Source organism: Bombina bombina, chromosome 4 (assembly GCF_027579735.1).
Source record: "Bombina bombina isolate aBomBom1 chromosome 4, aBomBom1.pri, whole genome shotgun sequence".
Lineage (NCBI taxonomy): Eukaryota > Metazoa > Chordata > Amphibia > Anura > Bombinatoridae > Bombina > Bombina bombina.
Window position 1 is genome coordinate 238,215,141 of NC_069502.1, and position 19,117 is coordinate 238,234,257.

Sequence of the window (19,117 nt, forward strand, 5' to 3'; positions counted from 1 at the left end):
ATATTAACCTTAATCCGCCACTCCCGGAGCCCACCGCCACCTACATTATACTTATTAACCCCTAATCTGCTGCCCCCTACACCGCCGCCACCTACCTACATTTATTAACCCCTAATCTGCCCCCCCTACACCGCCGCTACTATATTAAATTTATTAACCACTAAACCTAAGTCTAACCCTAACCCTAACTCCCCATAACTTAAATATAATTTAAATAAATGTAAATAAATATTCCTATCATTAAATAAATTATTCCTATTTAAAACTAAATACTTACCTATAAAATAAAACCTACGATAACTACAATATAACTAAAAGTTACATTGTAGCTATCTTAGGGTTTATATTTATTTTACAGGCAAGTTTGTATTTATTTTTACTTGGTAGAATAGTTATTAAATAGTTATTAACTATTTAATAACTTCCTAGTTAAAATAAAGACAAATATACCTGTAAAATAAAACCTAAGTTACAATTACACCTAACACTATACTATAATTAAATTAACTAAACTAAATACAATTAAATACAATTTTAAAAAATTATCTAAAGTCCAAAAATAAATTACAGAAAATAATAAAATAATTACAAGTTTTTTAAACTAATTACACTTAATCTAATCCCCCTAATAAAATAAAAAAGCCCCCCAAAATAATAAAAAGCCCTACTCTATACTAAATTACAAATAGCCCTTAAAAGGGCCTTATGCGGGGCATTGCCCCACATAAGTAATCAGCTCTTTTACCTGTAAAAAAAAATTACAACCCCCCAACATTAAAACCCACCACCCACACACCCAACCCTACTCTAAAACCCACCCAATCCCCCCGTAATAAAACCTAACACTAACCCCTTGAAGATCACCCTAATTTGAGAAGTCTTCACCCAACCGGGCAGAAGTCCTCAACGAAGCCGTGCGAAGTGATAGTTATATTAGGATCAAAGCCTGATGAAACGGCTCTGTGTAGCCGAGAAACGTGTTGCTGGTTTTAAACATTTTAATACATTTGTTTTACTCGTACCCTGTTGGAGCTGGTCTCCTTTTTCTTCTGAACTGCCTAAAACAAATATGAGCAATTTATTTTTGGGGCATCGATAACACGCATCGTCATTACACACCCCCTCGAAATACCCTTGACGATTGGAGCCTTGGGAGGAAGGTGTGGACTCAGATCCAGTTGTGATTGGTTGAAGGAATCACATGATCGGCTGGTAGCTGTTGCCATGTGTGGTCTACCGGGCGACTGTGAGGTCCCGGCTTGCGATTTTGGGCACGTCTCAGTGCCGCTCCACTTGTGAGTACATTCACTGTTACATTCAGTGCTTGTTGTTGTATCGACGATATCACCCTATTTTGTCGCCTTCTTGTCTCCTGTTATAGGTAGTCCATTTGTTACATCTATCTTGGAAGAGCAGCCTCGGTTTGGATTTTTGTACTTTGATCATTTCACCAGCATAGCGCACCTCCATAGGGTGTCCAGTTATATTGTAGCTAGCTTAGGGTTTATTTTATAGGTAAGTATTTATTTTTAAATAGGAATAATTTAGTTAATGATAGGAATATTTATTTACATTTATTTAAATTATATTTAAGTTAGGGGGGGTTAGGTTTAGGGGTTAATAAATTTAATATAGTGGTGGCGACGTTGGGGCGGCAGATTAGGTGTTAATAAATATAGGTAGGTGGCGGCAGTGTAGGGGGGCAGATTAGGGGTTAATAAATATAATGTAGGTGGCTGTGGGCTCCGGGAGTGGCGGTTTACGGGTTAATAATTGTATTTAGTTGCGGCGGGGTCCGGGAGCGGCGGTTTAGGGGTTAAACAATTTATTTAGTTGCGCCGGGGTCCGGGAGCGGTGGTTTAGGGGTTAAACAATTTATTTAGTTGCGGCGGGGTCCGGGAGCGGCGGTTTAGGGGTTAATAAGTATAATGTAGGTGGCAGCGGTGTAGGCGGGGCAGATTAGGGGTGTTTAGACTCAGGGTACATGTTAGGGTGTTAGGTGTAGATATTACCATAGGAATCAATAGGATATCGGGCAGCAACGAACATTTCGCTGCTTTCAGACTCCCATTGATTCCTATGGCATCTGCCGCCTCCAGGGCAGAGGATTGAAAAACAGGTACGCTGGGCTGGAAAAGTGCTGAGTGTACCTGCTAGTTATTTGATAACTAGCAAAAGAAGTCAGATTGTGCCGAACTTGCATCTTGGATCGTATGATATGTCACTAAATTCTACTTTTGCCGGTCTGTAGGGTTTGATAACTAAGGTGAATCAGGCTCACCACAAATACGCTGCAGAATTCCAGCGTATTTGCGGTTGACAGCTTGATAAATAGAGGCCATGATCTCATACTATAGGCTCAATATTCAAAGCATCAACAGACAGACGAGAAACTGCCTTTCTGGCCTTGTCAGCCTCACAGTACATCAGTCTGCTATATGTTCTAAAAATGGGAGTGAACCCACGAAGTGCCGGCGAGTGGGGTGTGTCTCCCTAGGATATAATGGGGAGCTAAACATCACCACTTGTCGACACTTTCAGCAGGTGGGGGTTCGTATTTGAAGAGTTCTTTCTATTGGCTGATTTGAATTTGGTTTAGAAAATAAGCCAATAGCAATTGAAGGGTACCCCAATATAAGGGGGTACATCACATTCAAAATTCAGTGTGTGGTGGGTGACCTCATTAAGAGGACGGAAGATCAGAAGATTAAAAGAAAAGAAGATAAGAAGATGCAATTGGGTGGCAGATGGATGAAGACATCCCAGCAGAGAAGTCAGAAGAAGATGGATGAAAATGGACCACCGCTATTGGGATCAAGAGATAGAAGATGGACTACCGCTGCCAGGATAGAAAAGGAGCACTGCAGTTGGTTAAACGTATGAGCTTGATTCAAGATGGTGGAGTACCTCTTTTGGATTTAGTGCTAGGCTTTTTTAGGGTGTGTTTTTTTATTTTTAAGAATAGTTTTTTGCGGGGAGTTTTGTGTTTGGGCAGCAAAATAGCTAAACTAGCTAAATGTCCTTCTAAGGGACAATGCCCTAGCAGAATTCCCTTCCAGAGGCAAACCTTAAAGTAGGCTTTTTAGATAGCCTTTTGAGGTTGGTGAGGGAGGGTTACTTGTTATGGAGGTTGTTTTTGTTTTTTTTTAAGTAAAAAGAGCTGTATCACTTTAGGCCAATGCCCTAAAAAAGGCACTTATAAGGGGATATTGCTATAGTTTAGTGTTGTATAGGTTTTTTTTTTATTTTTGGGTGTTTTTTAATGGGGGGGCTTTAGTTTTATAATAGGCATAACTGTGGGTTTGTTATTTTTGGTAGTGTTGTTTCTTATTTTCTGTAATGTTTCTATAATGTTAGTTTTTTATATTTGGTAAATTTAATGTTTGTTATTTTTTTGTAATTTAGGGGTTTTTCAATTAGAGGTGGGGGTTAGGTGTTAGGTAGTTAAATAGTGTAGGAGTAGTTTGCATTGGTGGGTTGTGGAGGTGTGGCGGTTAATTGATTAGGTGGTATTGACAGTATAGGGGTTAAGTAGTGTAAGGGGTGTAGGGGTTAATAGGTTAGGAAAAAAGAACCTGCGGTCATCAACAATATTTAATAAATCAGCCACATAATTTTATTTTTTTTACCTATAGTATACCTATTTTTTTTACCTAGTATATTTTGTTCCATGTAGAAATACCTGTTAATTTTTTTTTTTAAATCTAAGATAAGCCAGTTTTAAGAGCCAATATTCAAGTGGATATATAGGGGCCTATCTATCAAGCTCCGAATGGAGCTTGATAATAACCCGTGTTTCTGGTGAGCCTGCAGACTCGCCAGAAACAGCATTTATGAAGCAGCAGTCACAAAGACCGCTGCTCCATAACCTGTCCGCCTGGTTAGACATCACCGCAATTCAACCCGATCGAGTACGATCGGGTTGATTGATACCCCCCTGCTGGCGGCCCATTGCAAGTCTGCAGTGGGGCGGCGTTGCACCAGCAGCTCTTGTGAGCTGCTGGTGCAATGCGTGAATACGGAAAACGTATTGCTCTCCGTATTCAGCGAGGTCCTGGCGGACCTGATCCGCACTGTCGGATCAGGTCAGCCAGACCTTGTTAAATAGAGGCCATAAAATCAATAAAAAATGTATTAAATAAACAGTTTTACAAAGCAGGAGTGAGCCTAAGGACAAATAAAAACCTTTAATAGTAGAAACACATTAAAGGTTAAGATCTTCATAATAAAATACAGAAATAGTGTAAGCGCTCACAGTCCAATGAAACACAAAGGATTAATGGTAAAGGTGCAGGGAAAGATCAAGCTTTCTGCATATAAATTACAAGGCACACAATTGAGGTACCAAAACTTGAAAGCACAAAATAAAGTCCAGAAGAACTGTATGAAATCAGTACGACTTCTGTAGGTTCAGGTAATAGGAGCAAAAGAAAAATCCAAAAATCATAACTCCTGATGAGTCTATAGAGAGGCAAGAACCAGTAATCAGGAAGATGATCAGAGAAAAATTATACTGGAGAGACTGATGACACTGCAGATAATACCAACAGGAAAGAGGTAGCTGAGAACACCAGTGGAATTGCTCTGACTTCAGGTAGTTGGTAAGGTGAGGAGGACAGAAGGTGCAGATCCACACATGGGAAGCAAAGCTCATCTATATCTATACTTGAATTTAATGCAAAAATTATTTTTTGCTGCTCTATAACTTGTCCGCCTGCTCTGTGCTGCGGACATCAATCCGCCCGACCCTATATGATCGGGGCTGATTTACCCCCCCCCTGCTAGCGGCCGATTGGCCCGCGAATCTGCAGGGGGCAGCATTGCAACAAGCAGTACACAAAGAACTGCTTGTGCAATGATAAATGCTGACAGCGTATGCTTGTCTGTATTTATCAATGTGCGTCTGACATGATACGCTACATTGTATCATGTTTGCTCGCACTTTAAGCCCAGATGATTTACAGAGTACAAAGTATAAGACTTAAAGTCATGCAGGTATGCAGACTTAGGGGCATATCTATCAAGCTCTGTATGGAGCTTGATGCCCCGTGTTCTGGCGAGCATTCAGACTCGCCAGAAACACAAGTTTATGGAGCAGAAACACAAATTGCTGCTGGTGCAATGCTGAATACGAGGTCTGCCGGAGCGAGGTCTGTCGGACCTGATCCGCACTATCGGATCAGGTCCGACAGACCTTTGTTAAATAGGCCTCTTTGTTTTAAACACCGACTGTCACTGCAAAAAAAAAAAAAGTTTTAGAAAGACATATTCTAATTAATAGAATGGGTATCATAGGTAGGGTAATTTGAAAAAAATAAAAAAAGATAATCCAAAGACCAACAGCAACAATAGTTAGATTGTGAAAACAAAACACCACTCACTCCCCCTCTAAGGTATCATATCTTAGGTCATGAGGGGGTGTGGGTTAATAGCTTAAACATGCACATATTAGGATTTCATTTAAAATTTTGCAAACTGTTGTAGAGGTTGGTGAGGCTCAGCAACTGCACAATTTGTGGGCTAAATAAAACATCATAAAATGTTAACATCACAAAACAGGTGTTGGTGGCAGGACAGCACTTCATAGTGTTATTTTGGTGTTGTGGGATGACTGGAAGGCTAAGCTCAATAAGCTTAAGAAGTGAGACTTGCATGTAGTGTGCCCTCCCTCTTATCCTAAGGACCTTTTCCCCTCCCCCTTTCTCTGACTACACTCTCTGCAACAGGGTTCTCTACCGGACTACAATGTTTACACAATGGGAACTACTTCTGATGCTACTTTCATATACAGGGTCAGGCAGAAGTAACGCCCCTTTTTCATGAGCTTGTAGAAGTAACGCCTCTTTTCATGAGCTTGTAGATGTAATGCCTCTTTTTCATGAGCTTGTAGAAGTAACGCCTCTTTTTCATGAGTTTGTAGAAGTAACGCCTCTTTTTCATGAGCTTGTAGATGCAAAGCCTCTTTTTCATAAGCTTGTAGAAGTAATGCCTCTTTTTCATGAGCTTGTAGAAGTAACACATCTTTTTCATGAGCTTGTAGATGTAACGCCTCTTTTTCATGAGCTTGTAGATGTAATGCCTCTTTTTCATGAGCTTGCAGAAGTAACGCATCTTTTTCATGAGCTTGTAGAAGTAATGCCTCTTTTCATGAACTTGTAGATGTAACGCCTCTTTTTCATGAGCTTGTAGAAGTAATGCCTCTTTTTCATGAGCTTGTAGATGCAGCACCTCTTTTTCATGAGCTTGTAGAAGTAACACATCTTTTTAATGAGCTTGTAGAAGTAATGCCTCTTTTCATGAGCTTGTAGATGTAACACCTCTTTTTCATGAGCTTGTAGACGCAACGCCTCTTTTCATGAGCTTGTAGAAGTAACACCTCTATTCATGAGCTTGTAGAAGTAACACCTCTTTTCATGAGCTTGTAGAAGTAACACCTCTTTTCATGAGCTTGTAGAAGTAACGCCTCTTTTCATGAGCTTGTAGAAGTAACACCCCTATTCATGAGCTTGTAGAAGTAACGCCTCTTTTTCATGAGCTTGTAGAAGTAACGCCTCTTTTCATGAGCTTGTAGAAGTAACGCCTCTTTTTCATGAGCTTGTAGAAGTAACGCCTCTTTTTCATGAGCTTGCAGAAGTAACGCCTCTTGTAAACTTTGAGTTATACCCACCATAGATGTTTTTACACTGCGTGTCCTTACCACTTAAGATGAAACATTTAGAAATCGGTCAGATTGTGCGATCTATTTATTTTAGAAATAAATGAGCAATATGAACATATTAGATAATATTGTCTGTTCTGCCAATTCTATGATGTCAGTCCTGCCACTACGGTTGGATCTAGAGACTTCTTCTCTGTTGAACAGCTTGTCACATTTATTCAAATAAGTACCATATTAAAAAATCTCCATGTACAGGTGTGCTCGCTTGTGGGATCGCAAGAGTTGAGGACTTCAATCTCCAGCTCTGACGGACTCTATGTAACATTCCTCAATGTAATTGGCTATGTCTTTGAATGCTCATTCTTTTATTTTTTTTTATTTTTTCTTTCTTCCCAGTAATCTGACATTTGACCACATTGTATTGAACAATAAAGCAATTTTATTGAAGCTAAAAAAAAAAAATGATAATATCACAACTAACTAAACTAACAATACTGGCAGCTATGTCATGCAGACACATATTCTGTACCTACGTATACACTTAATGCTAGATTACAAATGGAGCGGTAGTTTGTGCTCACGTTCAAGTGTTAAACCAGCTAGAAGTCATTTTTTGTGCTTGAAGATTCGTGTTGGTATTACGAGTAAAAAGTAAAAAAGTCTGCACTCTCATGTTCGCAAAGTTGCAGTAACAAATAGACTTTGCGCAGTCGCAGATGAAAAATCATATTCCCCATAAACTACAATGGAGCCAAAATAGTTGAAAAAAAGTCACGCAAACACAATTGCGTTTTTTTAAAAAGGGCAACATAAGAAAAAAATATTGCATTTTTCATAATCGAATGTTCTGCACTTGGCAGAATATGTTCTTTGTATTCTTAAAGAGATATTTAAATACATCGGATACACACACTGAGGCTCACAGCTACTACCAGCTCCTGTTATCAGGAAAATGTGCGATGTTCAAGACGAGGCTCCTCTGAGACCTGGAGTGTCAGGTACTGCAGTTGATCAGACCGCTACACCAACATCAATATACACAATGTAGCAGACACTACAAGGTGTGAAATATATAAAAAATAAATTTCATTGTTTCAATTTAAAAACAAAAGTAGAATAACATAAAAGAATATGATAATCAGCGGTAGTCTGACAAATTTTTTGCTACTTGTGTTTTAAAATGATACAATAAAATACATTTTTTACATATATTTCACACCTTGGGGGGTAGTTATCAAGCCGTCTACTTTTCTGGCTTCGCCGGCCCAATACGCCCGCCTAAGCTAGCCTCACATCGCCGCCGCGGACCTGAAAAAATACGCCTAAGTTATCAAATAAAGCTGTCAAAAAGACGCGGGGCGATGAGCAGCGGACTGTGACAGTTATCACTCATCCGATCTCGCTGCCCTTCGGCTTTTTCCCAGCTTTATTGCTAGCCTGTCACTAAGCACTCACACTAAACTACACTGTTCTACCCCCTATACCGGCGCCCCCAGAGCCTCCCGCAACTCAATAAAGTTACTAACCCCTAAACCGCCGCTCCTAGACCCTGCCGCAACTCTTATAAATGTATTAACCCCTAAACCGCCGCTCCTAGACCCTGCCGCAACTCTTATAAATGTATTAACCCCTAAACCGCCGCTCCTAGACCCTGCCACAACTCTTATAAATGTATTAACCCCTAAACCGCCGCTCCCAGACACCGCTGCCACCTACAGTATACCTAGTAACCCCTATCCTGCCCCCCCTACACCGTCGCCCTCTATTATAAAATTATTAACCCCTATCCTGCTGATCCCGCACCTCTCCGCAACTAAATAAATAGTTTAACCCCTAAACCGCCGCTCCCTGAACCCGCCGCAACCTATATTAAACCTATTAACCCCTATCCTGCCCCCCCTACACCGTCGCCACCTATAATAAATTTATTAACCCCTAATCTGCCCCCCACTACACCGCCGCCACTGTAATAAAATTATTAACCCCTAAACCTAAGTCTAACCCTAACGCCCCCCTAACTTAAATATTAATTAAATAAATCTAAATAAATTAACTCTTATTAACTAAATGAATCCTATTTAAAACTAAATACTTACCTTTAAAATAAACCCTAATATAGCTACAATATAAATAATAATTATATTCTAGCTATCTTAGGATTTATTTTTATTTTACAGGTACCTTTCAATTTATTTTAACCAGGTACAATAGCTATTAAATAGTTATTAACTATTTAATAGCTTACCTAGCTAAAATAAAGAGAAATGTACCTGTTAAATAAATCCTAATCTAAGTTACAATTACACCTAACACTACACTATACTTTAATAAATTATTCTTATTTAAAAATAAATACTTACCTGTAAAATAAACCCGAAGATAGCTACAATATAATTAATAATTATATTGTAGCTATCTTAGGATTTATATTTATTTTACAGGTAACTTTGTATTTATTTTAGCTAGTTAGAATAGTTATTAAATAGTTATTAACTATTTAATAACTACCTAGCTAAAATAAATACAAAATTACCTGTAAAATAAATCCTAACTTAAGTTACATTTAAACCTAATACTACACTATCATTAAATTAATTAAATAAACTACCTACAAATAACTACAATTAAATACAATTACATAAACTAACTAAAGTACAAAAAATAAAAAAAGCTAAGTTACAAAAAATAAAAAAATAAGTTACAAACGTGTTAAAAATATTACAACAATTTTAAGCTACTTACACCTAATCTAAGCCCCCTAATAAAATAACAAACCCCCCCAAAATAAAAAAATGCCCTACCCTATTCTAAATTAAATAAATTTCAAAGCTCTTTTACCTTACCAGCCCTTAAAAGGGCCATTTGTGGGGGCATGCCCCAAAGAAAACAGCTCTTTTGCCTGTAAAAGAAAAATACAACCCCCCCCAACATTAAAACCCACCACCCACATACCCCTAATCTAACCCAAACCCCCCTTACAAAAACCTAACACTAATCCCCTGAAGATCATCCTACCTTTAGTTGTCTTCACTCAGCCGAGCCACAGATGGAACTGAAGAGGACATCTGGAGCGGAAGAAGTTAATCCTCCAAGCGGCGCAGAAGAAATCTTCCATCCGATGAAGTCATCATCCAGGCGGCGCTGAAGAAAAGTCTTCGATCCGGCCGATGTCAAAGAGGCGCTGAAGAGGTCTTCTATCCGGGCGAAGTCATCTTCCAAGCCGGGTCTTGAATCTTCCTTCCGCCGACACGGAACCACCTTCTTCACCGACGGACTACGACGAATGACGGCTCCTTTAAGGGACGTCATCCAAGATAGCGTCCCCTCAATTCCGATTGGCTGATAGGATTCTATCAGCCAATCGGAATTAAGGTAGGAAAAATCTGATTGGCTGATGGAATCAGCCAATCAGATTGAGCTTACATTCTATTGGCTGTTCCGATCAGCCAATAGAATGCGAGCTCAATATGATTGGCTGATTGGATCAGCCAATCGGATTGAACTTGAATCTGATTGGCTGATTCCATCAGCCAATCAGAATTTTCCTACCTTAATTCCGATTGGCTGATAGAATCCTATCAGCCAATCGGAATTGAGGGGCCGCCATCGTGCATGACGTCCCTTAAAGGAGCCGTCATTCGTCGTAGTCAGTCGGTGAAGAAGGTGGTTCCGCGTTGGCGGAAGGAAGATTCAAGACCCGGCTTGGAAGATGACTTCGCCCGGATAGAAGACCTCTTCAGCGCCTCTTTGAAGATGACATCGGCCGGATCGAAGACTTTTCTTCAGCGCCGCCTGGATGATGACTTCATCGGATGGAAGATTTCTTCAGCGCCGCTTGGAGGATTAACTTCTTCCGCTCCGGATGTCCTCTTCAGTTCCATTGGTGGCTCGGCTGAGTGAAGACAACTAAAGGTAGGATGATCTTCAGGGGATTAGTGTTAGGTTTTTGTAAGGGGGGTTTGAGTTAGATTAGGGGTATGTGGGTGGTGGGTTTTAATGTTGGGGGGGTTGTATTTTTCTTTTACAGGCAAAAGAGCTGTTTTCTTTGGGGCATGCCCCCACAAATGGCCCTTTTAAGGGCTGGTAAGGTAAAAGAGCTTTTTTTATTTTTTGTACTTTAGTTAGTTTATGTAATTGTATTTAATTGTAGTTATTTGTAGGTAGTTTATTTAATTAATTTAATGATAGTGTAGTATTAGGTTTAATTGTAACTTAAGTTAGGATTTATTTTACAGGTAATTTTGTATTTCTTTTAGCTAGGTAGTTATTAAATAGTTAATAACTATTTAATAACTATTCTAACTAGCTAAAATAAATACAAAGTTACCTGTAAAATAAATATAAATCCTAAGATAGCTACAATATAATTATTAATTATATTGTAGCTATCTTCGGGTTTATTTTACAGGTAAGTATTTATTTTTAAATAGGAATAATTTATTAAAGTATAGTGTAGTGTTAGGTGTAATTGTAACTTAGGTTAGGATTTATTTAACAGGTACATTTCTCTTTATTTTAGCTAGGTAAGCTATTAAATAGTTAATAACTGTTTAGTTAAAATAAATTGAAAGGTACCTGTAAAATAAATATAAATCCTAAGATAGCTAGAATATAATTATTATTTATATTGTAGCTATATTAGGGTTTATTTTAAAGGTAAGTATTTAGTTTTAAATAGGATTCATTTAGTTAATAAGAGTTAATTTATTTAGATTTATTTAATTAATATTTAAGTTAGGGGGGCGTTAGGGTTAGGGTTAGACTTAGGTTTAGGGGTTAATAATTTTATTACAGTGGCGGCGGCGTAGTGGGGGGCAGGATAGGGGTTAATAAATTTATTATAGGTGGCGACGGTGTAGGGGGGGCAGATTAGGGGTTAATAAATTTATTATAGGTGGCGACGGTGTAGGGGGGGCAGGATAGGGGTTAATACATTTAATATAGGTTGCGGCGGGTTCAGGGAGCGGCGGTTTAGGGTTTAATACATTTATTATAGTTGCGGTGGGCTCCGGGAGCGGCGGTTTAGGGGTTAATATGTATAGAGTAGCTTGCGGTGGGCTCCGGGAGCGGCGGTTTACGGGGTAATAATTTTATTTAGTTGCGGCGGTGTAGGGGGGACAGATTAGTGGTGTTTAGACTCGGGGTACATGTTAGGGTGTTAGGTGTAGACAGCTCCCATAGAAATCAATGGGATGTCTGTCAGCAGCGAACTTGTACTTTCGCTATGGTCAGACTCCCATTAATTCCTATGGGATCCGCCGCCTCCAGGGGTGGCGGATTGAAACCAGGTACGCTGGGTCGTAAAAGTGCCGAGCGTACCTGCTAGTCTTTTGATAACTAGCAAAAGTAGTGAGAATGTGCCGCACTTGTGTGCGGAACATCTGGAGTGACGTAAGAATCGATCTGTGTCGGACTGAGTCCGGCGGATCGATGCTTACGTCACAAAATTCTACTTTTGCCGGTCTCGAGCCTTTGATAACTAAGGCGTATCAGCCTCGCCACAAATACGATGCGGAATTCCAGCGTATTTGAGGTTGACGGCTTGATAACTAGGCCCCTCGTAGTGTCTTAAATATATATCTGATGGATTTTTACACAAATATATATATATATACATATATATATATATAGATAGATAGATAGATAGATAGATAGATAGATGATAGATACAGATAAATATAGGAATATCTATTTAAAAATACTTAGAACGTATTTCCCTATGTGAAGAACATTGTAATGTGAAAAATGTTCACGACATACACAGTATATTACTTTAATAAATATGATTATTGCATAAGTATGATCTTCCATGGTTTCATCTACTGACTGCCAACAATACATATGTATTTATGTGTTTATATGCCTGTAAATACATAAACCACATATAAATACATAAATAAATATGTACACACACACACACTGATCGTTCACAGGAAAAAAAAAAAAAATGTTCCAATATCTAAATCTCCTTTCTTAATCACCAGAGGCTGTGAGGAGTATATGAGATACGCACAACGTACCTCATATCGATTGAGGTATAAGCATGTAAGGGGACACCCAAAAGGGGCAAGACAATTAAGAAAGGAGAATTGGATATTGGCACTTTTGTTTTCCTGTTAACAGTCAGTGCTTTCCAGCTCTTGTTTATATATATATATATATATATATATATATACATATTTATTTATATACATATACATATACATATTTATTTATATACATATACATATTTATTTATATACATATACATATACATATTTATTTATATACAAATACATATACATATTTATTTATATACATATACATATTTATTTATATACATATACATATACATATTTATTTATATACATATACATATACATATTTATTTATATACAAATACATATACATATTTATTTATATACATATACATATTTATTTATATACATATACATATACATATTTATTTATATACATATACATATACATATTTATTTATATACATATACATATACATATTTATTTATATACATATACATATACATATTTATTTATATACATATACATATACATATTTATTTATATACATATACATATACATATTTATTTATATACATATACATATACATATTTATTTATATACAAATACATATACATATTTATTTATATACATATACATATACATATTTATTTATATACATATACATATTTATTTATATACATATACATATACATATTTATTTATATACATATACATATACATATTTATTTATATACATATACATATTTATTTATATACATATATATATACATATTTATTTATATACATATACATATACATATTTATTTATATACATATACATATACATATTTATTTATATACATATACATATTTATTTATATACATATACATATTTATTTATATACATATATATATACATATTTATTTATATACATATACATATACATATTTATTTATATACATATACATATACATATTTATTTATATACATATACATATTTATTTATATACATATATATATACATATTTATTTATATACATATACATATACATATTTATTTATATACATATACATATTTATTTATATACATATACATATTTATTTATATACATATACATATACATATTTATTTATATACATATACATATTTATTTATATACATATACATATTTATTTATATACATATATATATACATATTTATTTATATACATATACATATACATATTTATTTATATACATATACATATTTATTTATATACATATACATATTTATTTATATACATATACATATTTATTTATATACATATACATATTTATTTATATACATATACATATTTATTTATATACATATACATATTTATTTATATACATATACATATTTATTTATATACATATACATATTTATTTATATACATATATATATACATATTTATTTATATACATATACATATACATATTTATTTATATACATATACATATTTATTTATATACATATATATATACATATTTATTTATATACATATATATATATACATATTTATTTATATACATATACATATACATATTTATTTATATACATATACATATACATATTTATTTATATACATATATATATACATATTTATTTATATACATATACATATACATATTTATTTATATACATATACATATTTATTTATATACATATATACATATTTATTTATATACATATACCTATACATATTTATTTATATACATATACATATACATATTTATTTATATACATATACATATTTATTTATATACATATACATATTTATTTATATACATATACATATACATATTTATTTATATACATATACATATTTATTTATATACATATACATATACATATTTATTTATATACATATACATATACATATTTATTTATATACATATACATATACATATTTATTTATATACATATACATATACATATTTATTTATATACATATACATATACATATTTATTTATATACAAATACATATACATATTTATTTATATACATATTTATTTATATACATATACATATACATATTTATTTATATACATATACATATTTATTTATATACATATACATATACATATTTATTTATATACATATACATATACATATTTATTTATATACATATACATATTTATTTATATACATATACATATACATATTTATTTATATACATATACATATACATATTTATTTATATACATATACATATTTATTTATATACATATACATATTTATTTATATACATATATATATACATATTTATTTATATACATATACATATACATATTTATTTATATACATATACATATACATATTTATTTATATACATATACATATTTATTTATATACATATATATATACATATTTATTTATATACATATACATATACATATTTATTTATATACATATACATATTTATTTATATACATATACATATTTATTTATATACATATACATATACATATTTATTTATATACATATACATATTTATTTATATACATATACATATTTATTTATATACATATATATATACATATTTATTTATATACATATACATATACATATTTATTTATATACATATACATATTTATTTATATACATATACATATTTATTTATATACATATACATATACATATTTATTTATATACATATACATATTTATTTATATACATATACATATTTATTTATATACATATACATATTTATTTATATACATATACATATACATATTTATTTATATACATATACATATTTATTTATATACATATATATATACATATTTATTTATATACATATACATATACATATTTATTTATATACATATACATATTTATTTATATACATATATATATACATATTTATTTATATACATATATATATATACATATTTATTTATATACATATACATATACATATTTATTTATATACATATACATATTTATTTATATACATATATATATACATATTTATTTATATACATATACATATACATATTTATTTATATACATATACATATTTATTTATATACATATATACATATTTATTTATATACATATACCTATACATATTTATTTATATACATATACATATACATATTTATTTATATACATATACATATACATATTTATTTATATACATATACATATTTATTTATATACATATACATATACATATTTATTTATATACATATACATATTTATTTATATACATATATACATATTTATTTATATACATATACATATACATATTTATTTATATACATATACATATACATATTTATTTATATACATATACATATACATATTTATTTATATACATATACATATACATATTTATTTATATACATATACATATATATATTTATTTATATACATATACATATACATATTTATTTATATACATATACATATTTATTTATATACATATACATATTTATTTATATACATATACATATACATATTTATTTATATACATATACATATTTATTTATATACATATACATATACATATTTAGATATATGTATCTCTATGTTAAAGCCCTTCCTTAGCAACCTTTTTTTTCCTGAGACCTCATATCTTTAAACCCTTATAACTTTTTTATGCATAACTGTTAACCAAAGCTCTGAGTTTGTGTTAATCGCGATTGCATTCCCATTAACTTGTAATACGAGCGTAATTTAACATGTCTGCAATTGTCCCAAAAACCTGATATATCACTTGCACGCTAAAAATAGCACTCCACTCATAATCTAGTTTAATTTAGTGTACATACAGGCACAGACCACAAGGAAAGCTATAAATAATAAATTAATATGAACAACAGCTATTAATTTACTCTAATTTGAATTAACTCATGAATTCTGTAGAATATAGATTTGTTTTCTCAGTGTTCTACAATCAACAATAATATTTTGGGGCTTCTAGCATATTACAAAATTCATTAAACCATAAATATTTACCTAAAAGACATTTAGCAAATTGAAACACAATACAGCATAGGCCATCACTCACAGTTAATATTAATTAAATTAGGTCTCATTTTAAAGCAGTCATTTTTACAATAATTCACATTAACAACTAGCGCTATTGTGCGTAAACTTTGCTTAAGCACAATCAATACGGCTTCTATTTTTTCATATATACTACTATACTTGTTCAAAGTTATGTGTTATTATTTGAGCGATAGTCTGGTGTGCACTAAGTTCTGCATGTTGGATAGTGCAGATGATAATAGATAACAAAAAAGAAAATAGTGCAGATGAGTTAAATATCTCACATAATAGACTTCTATGGGGATGCAAAGTAAAATTCAAGTCAGATAAAGCTCAATTCAGGGGCGTATTAATGGCCTAGGCCAACAGGCCCATGCCTAGGGTGGCAGATTTGGGGAAGATGGGGTGTGGCACTCTTAAACTCTGTAGATGCTATGTAAGCATGGGACTTATAGGAATTAGTATTGTTTTCCTCTTGCAGACAATAGAGGCTTGGGCAGGGGTTTGCATTGGTGCGTAAACAGTCGCATTACACACTTGTTGTGTGTCTGCTACAAAGGGATTGTGAGGAGTCACAGTGCAAAGTATTTGCACAATATTCTGCATTGATGGTCCTAAGTTTATCCGCCTTTTACAGCTGTTATTATGTCGTTGTGACATGCTGGGCAATCCATACATCTCCTCTTAGCCAAGACTTTGAGCTACATTTTCCATCATGCTGCCGCCTTAGGACTGAGAATAAAGTAAGTTTCATTGGATCCACACACAACATCAACTAAGCTAAAACTCCGGTAACACAGCTAAATTGTACAAAACAATTGTGTGCTGCACCGCGACAAAGATACAGACACCAAGGGGGCCTGGTAATTAAAGTGTGCGCTTTGATCATGCACAAAGTCCATATGCAGAAATGAACACTGCAAGGACTCTTGCTTCAGAATCATAATCATAGAATTTTCAAAGAACATTTTCAGAGACCGCCTGACATGAAATCACAGATTATTAGGGTACTAAAAAACTGCCATGGTCTTAAAGCCATAGGGGCCGATTTATCAAGGCGTCAATCTGGATGCGAATCTACATGCAACGGCCTTACTTATCCACAAGTCTGTCAAAAACATGCACGTCAAGTCCGGCGCAATTAGCATCGGACTGTTGATAAATTAGAGTCATCGATGTTGCAAATATCCTTATTTTTCAAATGATCTACCCTGAATGTCCATCAAATAAAGACAGTTTTTTCTGTTTTTTCCAACTTTATTTATACCATTTCATTACTGTCCATGAACAAACACATTTTTCTAAAGCTAATCTTTTATTTTTCATCTGTTAATCTCCAAGAAATAGCTAAATTTTTACCTGAACAAACAATATCTCATAGAAAGTTTTTTTTCTATTTATTTCTATACAAAAAACTGATATATGATATTAATGTGTATTTGTATTTCTAGAAGTCATGATATGCTTATCTCATGTTTTTTAATGTTTTTTAAAATGATTAATAATGCTAGAATTTGTACATATATCTTTGCACATAATTGTGTGTGTGTATATATATATATTGTATATGTTACAAAAGCAAATGTGCACAAAAAAGGATAAAAGTCCCAGGTTATCACGGTAGTAATGCTCAGCAAGTGAATCTCATGAAAAAAAGAAGAAAGGCATATAGTGAAGTTCTGTGGTTATGTGAAATTTACAGCAGAACCTAGAAAGGAACTCACATTGTCTAGAGCTTCAAAATCAAGGTCTAGATATATAGGCACAGGAAGCTCCTAATAGGAGGCAAGGCAAAGAAGGATGTTCCAGCTTCAAAGAATGAATCAGAAGTGGTTTAAAAAGTATAACACATTTCTTAAAAACAAGTCACAAGGCATATACAATGAGACTGTCCCAATAATAGACTACTACAAGCAAAAGACTGTGTATATCACAATGTCCAATGATTTGCTTTTGTATTTTATTATTTATTATATTGCGATTTTATCAAGTTTATATATTTTTTTTTTGTTCTTATATATATGTGTTATGTCATTTACATGTTCCTAAATTCTTTTTTTTTTTTTTGTTCTAAACAATGTTGTCTTTCATATATCTGTGTTAATTTTACCAGCCCTTAAAAGGACTAAAAAAAATAGAATACCCCCCCAACATTACAACCCACCACCCACATACCCCTATTCTAACCCACCCAAACCCCCCTTAAAAAAAACTATCACTAACCCCCTGAAGATCTCCCTACCTTGAGTCGTCTTCACCCAGCCGAGCCGAAGTCTTCATCCAATCAGGGCGATGTCTTCATCCAAGCGGCAAAGAAGAGGTTTTCCATCCGGGCGATGTCTTCATCCAAGCGGCAAAGAAGAGGTCTTCCATCCGGGCGATGTCTTCATCCAAGCGGCAAAGAAGAGGTCTTCCATCCGGCCGATGTCTTCCTCCA